Raw genomic sequence first — 10,923 nt, 5'->3', positions numbered from 1 at the left:
CTCTAGTATGACACTTCTCCTGTGTTCAGTCAAGGGAAAAAAATCTGCAAGTTTGAGCAGTGTTATGGTCAAGATTGTTAGTATGGAATGCATCTCCTATCCTGGTCAAAATGTTCTTAGGTCAACTCAGACGATTTACAGAATCACTTTTGCAGGGCCTGTGGTCACAGCATCGCAATGCCTGAGGGAAGCACAGTGGATATGTGTGCATTTCCCCGTGATGTCACATGCACGTCAATAGCTGTGTGAACATGGCTGGAGATGATGGGACACCTGCAACTTTCAAAACCCAACTGCCTTGCAGATACTGCAGCCTCTGTGAGGTGCTGAATATGCACCTGTTGCACTCTCTCTCCCTCCCTCCCTCTCTCTCTCTCTCTCTCTCTCTCTCTCTCTCTCTCTCTCTCTCTCTCTTCCTCTGTCTTTCTGTGTCTGTGTGTGTGTGTATGTGTGTGTGACTCATATATTTCTTACACACACACACACACACACACACACACACACACACACACACACACACACACACACACAGAGCTCAGAGCAATGCTTCTATGCTTAGGCAGCTCAGGGCACCCAGAGGAATGAAACACTGCTCCAAGCTGTGTGCTAAGCTCACGGGATAGAATTATGGCAGACCTGGAAGAGGTGATACTCTTCACTCCCAGGGCTGGGAGTCAAGGTATGTTTATTCCTAAAGGAGAAACACATCGCTCAAATTTTTCTTGTAAGGACTCTGACTATTTGTTATTGTTGACGTATTTTAGAATGAGGACAGAGTCATAGGCAAGGAACTTGACTGTGATACAGTGTTTTTAGTTTGTTTGCTTAACTATATCATCTCTGACTGAAAAAGACATGCTAACCCTGTCTTGTCCACTCTCCACACCTACACCTACACCTGGTGTATGTGGATTATACTCAACCAGCCCTTTAAAATTCGTACATTTATTCACAATAACGAGGTACTTAATCTGTGACCTGATTTTTCTTGTATAGGACAATGCTTACAAGGTATTTGAGAAGTTTTACTCTGAACTCCCATAGAGTTGTATCCAATGTTTATATTAATACCCAATGAGCTTGACATGATTAGTGTCATTACAATACCTTCCGAAAGGATTAATGAGGATTTCTTACTCACTAGGAAGCTGTGGCTATGCAAAGGCTGTCTCTGAACAATTCCAGGGTGGCCTCCTTTTGTCGGAACTTTCAGATTAGAGGTACTCAATAAAAACATCTGTAAACTGTTAGGAGATTTCCATCCTTCCCCTAGTTAGAGCTGACATCGCTTACTCTACTGCACTACTGGGGCTCATTGAATCTAGCAGCCATTTCCACAAGCACTTCATAAACGACAATTATTGAATTAATTGTGATATTTCCAGTCCAGTGTTCATTTGTGATATCCCTTCCACCTGTAAACTCCACTCCCAGTTGCCTTGTAGAAATGAAGCAGAATAATTTCGCAGCCTATAAAATATGTGTTCTTCTGTTATTATGAAGTCTATGACAGAAACTCCATTGACAGAGAACAGAACAATCTTGGGTCACTTTGCCTTGCTTTGGGGAAATTAAACCTTGTCAGTTTAGCAGGACCTGAGTTTATTCCTACGCTGTGTCTTCCTTTCAGCTGCCTGTCTTGAAAAAGCCACTTCATATACTAGCCAGCACAAAGTTAAAACTTTACCAAATGTGTCCTTGAGTTATTTTTAACCTCAGAATGAAAAACGACTTTGCTGAAGCCTGAACATATTTATAATACGAGAAAAATGTTCTGTCTCCTGAAATTCTCACTCCTTACATTTTTTTAAGAATACAAAAATCTGTTATATTTTTATCTGCATTGTGTGTATTATTTTCCCAAACTTTATAAGGAAGAATCAGTCACCTTCATTTCTACAGTTTCTAGTTAAGCAATTCCCTAAAATGTGAACTTTATGTGATGAGACAAAAGGGACATAGTACCCAACCTTTTAGGGACAGTATCTACATGTAATACACATACAGATCTGTGTGACAGTGGTGTGCTTTGTGACAGCACAGTTATGGGACTCACCCAAGAATGTCTGCTCAATTACAACTGCATTTGAGTTTCTCAAAAGGCAATGGACTCTTAGGTAATACTTCGATTTCATGTCAAGCCTGAAATAATTGGTGTCTTCATGTGAAGAAAGGTTAGTAAATGCTTTAGTCAAAGTGAAGGGATAGGGGCTGCACGCATCCCATTCAGCAATGGTAATTAGTTCTGAGTGGAATACCAGCCAGCATTGTCGGGTGACAGTGGGACACATGGCGATACAGAGTGGATTCCTGAGCATGCTTCCTTAGCAGCATAGAACACCAGGGGAGGTTTCAACCTGGGATGGCTCTGCCTCGCGTAGTCATCAGATGGTGATTATACCGCTACATGTGTGCCATGAAGGAATCCACATGTCTGCATGTAATTACAAAATAGTGATACATAGAGTAAATTTAGAGTTCAGTGTTGTTCTGTAGCATCTTATAGAAAAATAAGAGACTGTGTTTGACTAAAAGGTGCTGCCCAGAGCCCAGAGGGTAGGTTTAATATACATCCCGTGCCCTGAATTTTCTTTCTGTACTCTGAAACTTGGACTCCAATATATGTCAGAATTCAAGAATTTCTGGTCAGAGACTAGAAAGGGTGCTGTGAGAAGGTGTTCTTTTGTTGCTGTAGTTGCTATTTATTTATTTGCAAAACAAGTGCTGCCTCAGTAATCTGTAGGCACCCTCATAATGGGTGTGAGGTTTTACAAAGTGGCCATGAGAAAGCCAAATTTTAATGTCAGTTCCTCCAAGCATCCTTTCTTATATGCCCAGATGAGCTGCCAATTCTGTTTGGATTCTCTTATGTTTTATTTTATGCACTAGTTTTATAGAAGCACAGATGACATCTATTAGCTGGGGCCAAAGTGAGGGTCAGAAAAATCTCCAGGTAAAGATGACAGCCTCAGTTCCTGTGCAAGCATAAAGTATGGAAAGCCTGAGTCAAGGTTAGCAGTGAACCACTGCTTGAGGCAGGGGCTTTATGCTGAGTTATATCAGGAGTATATTATACATAAGTATGTTAGACATGATGAAGAAGCCTAGAGAAAGAATTCTAAATACCATGTATTGACCACTGACTAAGTGCCAGAACCTGTATAGATACTTAATAGTCATTATTTCATTTAGTCCTCAGAATTTTGAGTATTCATCTCTGCTGATAAGAGACTCAAGCTTCAAGAAGTCAAACTATTTGTAGCAAATAGTGCATAAAAAGCAAGACCAGGGTTGGACTCAATCTTTAAACAAACGATCTTTATTTCTAACCTGTGGATGCTATCATGTTTTCATTCGCAGTGAGTAAAGATGACAGAATTAAATTAGATTCAGGCAGTGCCCTAGCTATCTATTGTTGGGATAAAATATCATGACCAGAAGTAAGTTGTGGAGGAAAGCATTTATTCATCTTACACTTTCAACGCATGGTCCATCTGTAAGGGAAGGTGGGCCAGGAACTAAATCAGGATCTGTGGAGGTACACTGCTTACTGGCTTGCTGTTCATGGCTTGCTTAGCCTTCTTTCTCGTATGACCATGACTATCTGACAAGGCATGGCACCAACTCCAGTGGTTTGTTTCCTCCCATATCAGCTATTAATCTAGAAAATGTCCTGATAGAGTTATTTTCTCAAATAAATATCCTCCTCCCAGAAAACAATAGCCTGTATCAAGTTGATCAAAAACTGATGGGGGCAGTAAGGGGGTAGGACTGCATTTGCCATAGTTTCCAGTTTATGAAATGTAGAGTGGTACATGGTAGCTGGGTGTGGTGTGCCGGAGAACAACTCGTGGCTCTCCTTGGAGGCTCTGAAGCTTTATGTGACATGAAACATCACAGGTCTCTTGAGCATAAGGGTCTCTGAGATAAACCAATGTGGATGCTGAGTTAAGATAGCTCTCTATACCAATAAAATACTACACACTTGAAAAGAGGCGCTCATTTGTTTAAATAGTTCAAGAAAATGTTTCCTTGTGTATAGACAGCAGTTATGCACCGACCGTGGGCCTTTACTGACAAGTTGCCATGATTTCTACTTGGCTAAGTACAGACATTTTTAACAGAGGTGTCTTCTGGTGAGCATGCGAGAGGAAGGAGGCAGCACACTGGGCACGAACACAAGGACATCCAACACAAACACATAAAGAAGAGGGGATGACATACCACAGCCCAGGAGCACACAGGGCCCAAGTAAATCTTAGCTTCCGGGAAAAGATAAATCACCCTTGACCATCTATTCTCCTCAAGTTGCCCAGCACATAGGGCATCCTTGTCTGGTGCAGAGCATGAACCTTCTTCATTCTTCTTGTATTTTATATAATATGCACACAGTTCTGGGCATTTAAACCACTGTACTTCTTAACCCCTGAAGTCACTAAAGCAGGAAGTACGTGGAAGGAAGAACTAAAAATTGTCTACTGCATTTATCTCTGCTGTGTAACAAAATAAGAATGGCTCCCATACAAGTTTCCATTAGGTTGGCCTTATCGGAGTAAAGAAGCTCTGGTCCATTGAGGTTGGGGGTGAGCAGGTGCTGAGGTTGGAGGCAACTCAAGCATACAAGAACTGTTTCCAGGTTAGATGCTATTTTATAAGGAGTATGTCTTTCTCCAGCCACACTAATAAAGGGCCTGCTAATGCTTTAAAAAAAATCGCTCTCTATGTGATACCAAAGGGAAAGCAGAGAATAAAACATATGAAAGCTGAAGTGGGGGCAGACCACTTCAGAGTCTAGAACTTTTCTGCATATTTTCTTCATTATTCTGATCTCTTTTGGAGTCCCAGAATCGGACAAGAGCAATATCAAATAAGATATTGTTTATAATGATGTTTTGGTAGTAAAGATTAGTGGATCTTCACAGCTTGATAGGAGTATATACCATTATGAAGTAGTATTTTTCTTACTACCTATTAATATAGAGTGTGATACTTATGCTCTAAGCTTTTGATACTTAAAACAAAGTTCAGCTATTTATAAACTAAGAACAAATAATTACACATATAATTTATATCAATATATATTATTTCCATTTGTGACATTTTATTTTTGCAGACAATGTATTTTGATCATGTTTTCCCTTTCCCTCCTCAACTCCTCCAAGATCCCCTCCATTTCCTTACCCTCCCAACTTATGTTCTCTCTCTGGGACTCTTTCTATCTCGAAAACCAAAACCCGAAATCTAAATAAATGATAATCTAAAATAAATAAATAAAATTAAACGAAAGGCTTACAAAACCCACACTGTGTGTGTGTGTGTGTGTGTGTGTGTGTGTGTGTGTGTGTGTGTGTGTGTTGTATTAGTTGGCCAGCCACTCCTGGGAATAGAACCTGCCCTAGGATGTGATTTGTAACTAATATACTCAGGGACCCCATGTTGACTTCCCCCTCTCAGTGCCCCTAATCAGACCTCATCTGGCATGAACCTGTGTAGGTCCTATGCATGCTGCCACTGTCACTGTGAGTTCATGTATCTATCTATCTTGTGTCCAGAATGCACTGTTTCTTTAGAGTCATCTGACAACTTCAGCATTTAAAATCTTCTGTCTTCTCTTCCATATAGAGCCCTAAGCCTTGATGTGAGAGGTTTAATAAAGGCATCTCATTTAGGACTGAGTGCTCTGAAGTCTCTCACTATCCACATTGTCCAAGTGTAGCTCTCTGTGTCAGTTCCTATGTACTTTAAGAAGAAATGTCTTTGACAAGGGTTCAACGAGACACTGATCGATAGATAAAGCAATGTGTTAGGAGGAGTCACTTCATTGCTATCTACCTTTAGCAGAAAAATAGGTTTTCCCTTAGGACCATCATTTAGCTAGTCTCAGGCTCTTAGCTATTGTATCGGTGTGAGGTATGCGTTCTGTCTCATAGACTGTTCCTTAAGTCCAATCAACAAATGGTTGCTTTTCTAGCCACTATTGGCCATACTGGCTTCTAGCCATACTGGCTACTAGTGCAGCAGTATATCTTTCAGGCAGGTTATAGTACAGTGTGGAGTTTGTAACTGAGTGGTATTGATATTCCTTACACATGGTACTAGGTTACACAAGAACATTTACATACAAGTGTATTATGTATATTGAGCATATTTTTCCTATAGATTCCATTGCTGTCCTTTTGCTGGCTCCTACCTTGTCTTTCACCTATTATACCCTTTATTTCCCCTGAACAGTTTTGCTTCTAATTTTATTACATACATATGTTTGTGAGTTTATATAATATACAATTTATATAAAATCTATATAAAATATAAACCATAAATGAAACATGAAATATTTGTTTTTCTGATGTTAATTTAATTCGTCCAATGTTATTACTTTTAGTTGTAACTCATTTTTTTCTAAAAAATAACTTTGTTTTTATGGCTGAAAAAATTCATTGAATATGCATTCCACATTTCCATCATCATTTTCTCTGCTCATGGGAACCTAAGTTGGTCACATAACAGCTATACTGATGGAGCTGTAGTAAACATGATGTACAATGCAAGTATTTCTGTGTTATGTTAACCTGGAGATCACCGGATGAATACCAAAGGGTGAAACCAATGGATAATAGTTAATATCTAAATCATGGGCTTATTTGCATTCCTATTGGCTGTATTTGAGTATATCTTTTGTCAGCATTATCACAGAAGTTTTTGTTCGTTTGTTGTTATTGCCGTTTTCTTAATGACTGTCATACTGACTGAGATGGGATAGAATCTCAACATAGTTTTAATACCCTGTTCTCTGATACCAAGTGAGGTTAAACATTTGTTTTTGTATGCTACTTATATTTCATATTGGAATAACTTTTTGTTTATTAGACCTTTCATCAATTTGATTTCTAATTATTTAGTTGAGAAATATAAAATATATCTGGATTTTTTGGTCATCTAGATCAATGATCTGTCAGATGTACAGCTAATAATGATGTTTTCCCATTTTGCCCATGGTCTCTTCACTCAAGCAACTGCTTCTTTTCCTGTGCAGAAATCTTTTAATAGCATGAGGTCTCATTTGTCAGTCATTGGCATTATTTTCTGGGTAACTAGAGTCCTATTCAGAAAGCAATTGTCTATACTTTAGTTTTAAAGCATTTCTGCCACTTTTTGTCATTTTCAGAGTTTCAAGTCTTTCATCACAGTCTTTGATCCTTTTGGAGTTGATTTTTGTACAAGGTAGAAGGAAAGATCTACTTTCATTCTTTTGCAAGGGTAAATGCAGATTTCCCAGCACCATTTTTGAAAAGGCTGTTATTTTTACAATTTATATTTTTGGGATCTTTGCCAAAAATGTGTATACCCATAAGCATTTATATTTGGGTTGTCTACTCTATTCAGTTTTCTCTCTCTCTCTCTCTCTCTCTCTCTCTCTCTCTCTCTCTCTCTCTCTCTCTCTCTCCTCTCCCTTTCCGTGTGTGTGTGTATATATATATATACTGCTACCATACATGGGACCTGTATGGTGGAGTGAGAGAACTGATTCCTGAAGCTGTCTTCTGGCTTTCACATGCATGCCATAGCTTGCATTCAACCCCCTTAATAACACACACACACACACACACACACACACACACACACACACACATGAATTCATGCATGCAAGCATACACACAAACACACAAATAAATATGAAAAGCTAAAACAGTATCATACTGTGTTCAGGTGCAGTAACTACCCAGAAGGAAGGGTTTTCATGGGACCTCTCAAACCTCTACTGTTAACAATTTGGCCTCCCAACTCCCCTTTTTCTGTTGTTGTTGTTTTTGTGGAGGGGGGGCTGTTGAGACAGGGTTTCTCTGTGTAGCCTTGGCTGTCCTCGACACACTTTATAGACCAGGCTGACTTCAAATTCACAGAGATCCTACTGCCTCTGCTGCCCTGAGTCCTGGGATTTACAGGCATGTGCCACCATACCTGGCTTCTTTTTGTATTCTTTAAATAGAGAAAAATGTTTCCATGTTCTGGCTATTATGAATAAGGCTGCTATGAACATGGTTGAGCAAATTTTCTTGCTGTGTGCTGGAGCATCTTCAGGGTATATTCCAAGGAGTGGAATAGCTGGGTCTTGAGGAAGCCCTATTCCCATTTTTCTGAGATAGCACCAGATAGATTTCCAAAGTGGTTGTACTAGTTTGCATTCCCACCAGCAATGAAGGAGTGTTCCTCTCTCCCCACATCCTCGCCAGCATGTGGTGTCGCTTGAATTTTTGATCTTAGCCATCCTGATGGGTGTAAGATGGAATCTCAGCATTGTTTTGATTTGCATTTCCCTGATGATTAAGGAGGTTGAGCATTTCTTTAAGTGTTTCTCAGCCATTTGATATTCCTCTGTTGAGAATTCTCTGTTTAGTTCCATGCCCCATTTCTCGATTGGGTTATTTGGTTTGGTGGTATTTAATTTCTTGAGTTCTTTATATATTTTGGATATTAGACCTTTGTCAGATGTGGGGTTGGTGAAGATCTTTTCCCAGTCTGTAGGCTGTCGCTTTGTTCTCTTTACCGTGTCACCTGCCTTACAGAAGCTTCTCAGCCTCATGAGGTCCCATTTATTAATTGTTGACATTAATGCCTGGGCTGTTGGTGTTCTGTTCAGGAAGTTGTCTCCTGTGCCAATATGTTTCAGGCTCTTCCCCAATATCTGCATATTAGCCCAAGGGGCATGTCCCACGAAAGCCTTCACTTACCAGGAAACTGAGACAGAGGAGAGGACATTCTAGTGGGACTCTAGATGAGAGAATCATGGGAGAAAGGCAAAGTAGAAGGACCCAGAGGGTCCTAGAAGTCTACAAGTAGAACATTATGATAGGCAGATTTGGGCACAGGGGTCCCGCTCAAACTAAGGCACCAGCCAAGGACAATACAGGCGGTAAACCTTAAGCCCCTACCCAGATCTAGCCAATGGACAGAACACTCCCCACAGTAGAGTGGAGAGTGGGATATGACTTTCTCACATACTCTGGTGCCTCACCTTTGACCATGTCCCCTGGACGGGGAGACCTGGTGGCAATCAGAGGAAGGACAGCAAGTTACCAAGAAGAGACTTGATACCCTATGATCATATAGAGAGGGAGGTAATAAGGGGAAATTGGGAGGGAGGGAAGAATGGGAGGATACAAGGGATGGGATAACCATTGAGATGTAACAAGAATAAATTAGTAAAGGAGGAAAAAAAACAAAAACAAAAACAAAACAAAAAAAAAAAAAGAAAAATGTGGTGAGGTTACATATGTGGAATTCTTTAAGGGTGCAGATGGAAAATCAAGTGGTTGAATTCAAAGATGAAGAATTTGTAAAGAGAGCACTAGAAACTCTGAACAAATATGACATTAGTGGAAGGCCTCTGAATATTAAAGAGGATCCCGATGGAGAAAATGCTTGCCCAGCACTGCAGCAAACAGGAACCTCATTTCAAGGATCACATGCCTCTGACGAGGGATCTGAGTTGGTGAATTTACCACCTTCCATTCTCAATAAGCCGAACACACCTCCTGAGGTTATGAACAAATTTGCAGGTTGGCAGACTTGGCTCTACAATTTTTATTGCTAATCTTGACCTCCAAGTTGGTTGGAAGAAACTAAAAGAGGTGTTCAGCGAAGCTGGATCTGTAAAACGGTCAGATATTAAAGAAGACAAGGATGGCAAGAGTGGAGGCATAGACACTGTCACTTTTGAGCAAGCAATCGAAGCAGGTCAAGCCATTTCCATGTTTCAATGGACAGTTTTTATTTGTTAGACCTATGCATGTGAAAATGGTTGACAAATCTGTCCCTCATGAAAACTACTGTTCACATGATAGTAAGACATTTCAGTAACCTTATGGTCTTGGAGGCATTGGAATGGGACGGGGTCCAGATGGACAACCTGTGAGTGCCAGCCAGTTCAACATGGGTGGTGTAATGGGAAATTTGGGCCCAAGTGGTATGGGAATGGATGGTCCGAGTTTTTGAGGAATAGATAGAATTGGAGGAGGAGTTGGGTTTGGTGGTCCGGAAGCAATGAATAGCATGGCAGGATTTGGTGGAGCTGGTGGTGCACTGACTAGTAGCATGGAGCGAGATTTCTGATGTGGTGATATTGGGAATAAATCAAGGCTTTGGCAATTCCTCTGGTAGACTTGGTGGCAGCATTAGTGGCATGAACACTGTGACTGGAGGCATGGGCATGGGACTGGACCACATGATCTCCAGCTTCTACAGGATGGGACCAGGGATCGGAGCAATACTGGAAAGGAGCATTGGTGTAGATGGAGGCTTTTTATTGGGTCCCATGTGGAGCGGAATAAGAGACAGATTAGGTTACAGAAGCAACCAGATATTTGTTAGAAATCTTCCTTTTGACTTGACTTGGCAGAAATTGAAAAAGAAATTCAGGCAGTGTGGCCAGGTAGGCAACAGCCTAACAGAAGAGAGAGCAAGCTGTTGGAGCTTTAAGTGATGACAGTGGCTGGGGAGGTTCTGAACAAGGAAGCCGTGGAAACAGAAGAGTGGCTGTCTCCAGTGACGAGGAGAGGGAAGCAGGCTGATGATGAAAAGGAAATGGCACAATAGAGGAAAGCAACCACCAGCAGTTGTGAGAAGGGATCCGAGTAGACTGGAGTAGCTGCTGACGTGACAGGTCCTTGAGAAGTGAGTTGAGGTAACACTTTTGAAAAAGTACACTATTAAGCCATCAGACTTGAAAAATTCTGTTTGCAATTATGTTTTACATATGTGAGAGTTATTTAAACTCGGTTGTCAAATATTATGCCAAAAACTGCTCCTACGCTAACTGCGTACATGGCGCAGCCTCGGAATGGGCCAGCAGGCGACTGCCGAAACCTGGAAAAAGGTGGTTTGATTTACTGTGTTGCGTCACGGTGTCAGTCATTTGAGAACAGT

The 10,923-nt window shown here is 40.8% G+C and overlaps 1 pseudogene across 1 annotated transcript; it reads left to right on the top strand.

Moving 5' to 3' along the window:
* Positions 1 to 627: 627 nt before the first annotated feature.
* LOC311606764 (myelin expression factor 2-like) lies at positions 628 to 10,695 on the top strand (annotated as a pseudogene). Its single transcript has 2 exons — positions 628 to 679; positions 9,251 to 10,695. The product of its transcript is annotated as a myelin expression factor 2-like (transcript).
* The last annotated feature ends 228 nt before the right edge of the window (positions 10,696 to 10,923 follow it).

This window comes from Acomys minous (assembly GCF_964271855.1).
Source record: "Acomys minous genome assembly, chromosome: 1".
In the NCBI taxonomy this organism is placed as follows: Eukaryota; Metazoa; Chordata; class Mammalia; order Rodentia; family Muridae; genus Acomys; species Acomys minous.
This window is presented reverse-complemented; position numbering and strand designations above follow the sequence as displayed.